We start from the raw sequence: 3,184 nt of genomic DNA on the forward strand, positions 1-3,184 counted from the left end.
CGCAATCAGCTGGAGCATATCTGGATATATTATTCACAGGAGACCAGGAGGAAGCTCTGTGCCGGTGAAGCCTTTTGGGCCAAGATCCTGCTCCTTAGGTAGGGTTGACTGGGGAGTGTCAGGCTTCCAACAACGTCAGTGCTGGTTTTTCATGTGGATAGACACACAACCAGGAGATGGTCTTTCTACTGCCTTGCTGAGGGTGTAGGAATTTGCACTTTTTAAAGTGTGCATCATAATGATTGTAAAATTAAACCATAGAAGGAATGTAGAGTTTTATGCATTTTACTAGCTCTGTGATTGTGTAAATAAAACCCTAGGGGCACAGCAGAAGAAAATCAGGCCATTTTATGCTCTTGACTACCTAATTTAATTACTGTTCAACCCAATTTCAGAATAAGTAGCTTCAAAAAAAAGAAAAATACCTTTATTAAGACAGGAAAATAATGAACTTAAATCATTAGACGTGGGTGAGGCTTCTGTAGATCATCAGATATACAACCCAGTGTAATCACAAATGCCGCCTAGTACTAGCAACACTTCCAGGGTTCAGGAACACAGGGAGGACTTCCTTTTGATTTAAACCACTGCAGCTTGAAAACTGATTTTCTAGCTTTCTGCCAGTAGAAGCCAGATTAGAATAATCTTTAGAATGTGATTAGTCCAAAATGTAAATATCTGATCTTTCTTGGTAGGGTTTATTTGGGGTGTGTGTGTGTGTGTGTGTTTTCTATTATTACTTTTTTGAGAATTACTTGTTTGCATGTTTGTCTGTTGAGGGTTGGTGATGGCTGTTAGTTTGCATTAGTCTGTGAGTAGCTGAAATAAGTCTGGCATTCATATGGTCCTCACAGAGCCTCAAGTTTTGCTCTATCAACACTTTTCTTTAAGTGCATTGCATTAAGAATTCTGTATGACAGGTTTGCACCTGGAGGCAAAGCCTGTTCCCTTCCCCCCTCCTTCCCTGAAACCCCAAGTCTTTTCACATCAAGTATTTAATTTTCCTTTGTTCAGGATAAAATGATATGTAAAGTATGTGTTGCCATGGATGCAAAACTGGGAGCCTATTGATCCTCCCCTTACCCAGGTAGATTTCAAGGAGGGTATTTAACATCACAGGGCACTAGGGCAAGGATGGCAAGACAGAGACAGATTGGGGCAGGAAGAAACAACTTCAAAATTGAAGTTCCCATAGCATGAAAGTGTTTTGTTGAAATAAAGCAAATCTCATACCTCCGAGGGGGGTTGCTGGGCTCGTTCTCCACGTGCTCAGCAGCATTTCTCTGCCAGCACTTGCTTGTCTCCCTCCCCTCCTCCATGTGCCTCCCACCATGCAAACAGCACCCATCATTCCCATTGCCTACCCAAACCCACTCAGTTTTGAGCTGTGGCCCAGATAAGTAACTTTTTGTGTTTGCTGCAGATTAAGGAGTAATGGCATTTTAAATACCATGGGAGAGAGGTGTGAAGGTGACCGCTGAGATCGCTGCAGGAGGATCCCTGACTGCTGAATGACCCAGCCGGGCCAAGCTGCTCACCCGACAGGGGCAAGCAGGTAGAGAGGGGGGGGACACAGCCGCTCATGGCTCAGGGGCTTCTGGGGACAACACCTCTGCCTCTGTGTTCTCCTCTTGTAGCAGATGAGGCCACACACACAGTTTTCATGAACAGCACGTGGGGTGGTGTCGAGTCGTGGGTGAGAGGCAATCGTCTCACTGGAGCGCTATAGTGTCAGAGAGGGACGCAGATGGGGTGTGGTATAAATAAATACATTTCAAAAGTGGTTTACAATGATCCCCTAACTTAATTTCAACCTTACTTTTTATACCCATTGTATTTGCCATGGCTTCATATCCTTTTCCTTTCAGCAGCAGCATACTTATATCAGAGCATCAATTGGCCGTTGTAATTACATTGGACTGTGGCTTCCATACTAAAATTGTTTCATTTAATTTTGTCCAAAGAGTGTAGCATTGCCTCCATAGACTTGCACCAAAATTGGCTCATTTTGCTTCAGATCTTTTCCCCACAGGAATGGTTATTAAAGCCTGCACTTGCTCCTCGCTGCCAAAAGCAGACACTTTAATCCAGCTTGGGTCATAAGTTAAATGCCTTTTTAGGTTTTTTGTTTTGTTTGTTTTGGGTTTTTTTTGTGGGGTGAGCTCTGCATACTTGTGAGCAGGGCCCTACCAAGACCTGCCCAGTGGTACCTGCTGTGTGGCAGAGGGGCCAGAGGGGGACAGAGCTGGGTGAGCACGAAGCTGCAATTATCTTTTCCTTCAGGCAGCTCCACGTCTCTGTCTCTGGGGCCAGGGAAGGTGAGGGCATATGCAGAAGCAGCAGGGACCATCGCTTCCCTTGTTCCCAACAATCACCCTGTTGTAGGGCCCTTGCTCCTTTGTCATTCATAAGAGCTACCGCAGCAGAAAGGCACTTTCTTTTTTCTAACTGAAATGGGCTTTAATAAAGCTATTGTATTTGATCACTGGCTAAGGAAACAATAATTTAGCATAATAGGAAAAGATCATTAATGTTCAATGAACCTAACACTCTGCTCCAGTTTTTGCTGCCCTAGAGAGGTGGAATAAACTCTTCTTCCTTAATTGAAGACTAAATAGAGTACATTTCATTTTTCATTTCCAGCACTTTTTCCAATAGGCTTGTGATGTTCGCTAATGCGTGCTGAAAGGGGTGGACTGCCTGGCAGCAGGGGAAAAATTGGGTGGGAGGGTTTAGAACACATAAAAACTCGCTTGCTCTTCATCAGATGGCTCTCTGGGACCTTCAACTTCTTTCTTGACAAGCCTTATTTCAAAAGCCCCTGAGGACCGTGCCAAGGAGATGTGGTGGTCCGTTATACTGCAAAATAGAGAGGAGCAGAGAACAATGCTCACATCCCTTCTCCCTCCACGGGGTCCCTGTGGCAGGGAGCTGCGCTGCTTGTTTCTCTACCAAGGGATAGAGGGGCAGAGAGGAATTTTCTGAGTCACCTGGTGAGTGCATGGCTTTCCTCCTGCCATGCTCAGGTGGAGGGGTAAGGGCTAAAATCGGTGTCCGGATGGCATTTTGTCTGCAACTGCAGTTTTGTATGAAAGCAGGCCGATAAATGCTGACAGGTTTGCACCGCTGTAGCTCTGGATTCAGGCGCCACTACCCGCTCCCACGAGAGCGCAGCCGTTGTACA

This window comes from Athene cunicularia (assembly GCF_003259725.1).
Source record: "Athene cunicularia isolate RWA chromosome 5 unlocalized genomic scaffold, athCun1 chr5_part2, whole genome shotgun sequence".
Classification (NCBI taxonomy): domain Eukaryota; kingdom Metazoa; phylum Chordata; class Aves; order Strigiformes; family Strigidae; genus Athene; species Athene cunicularia.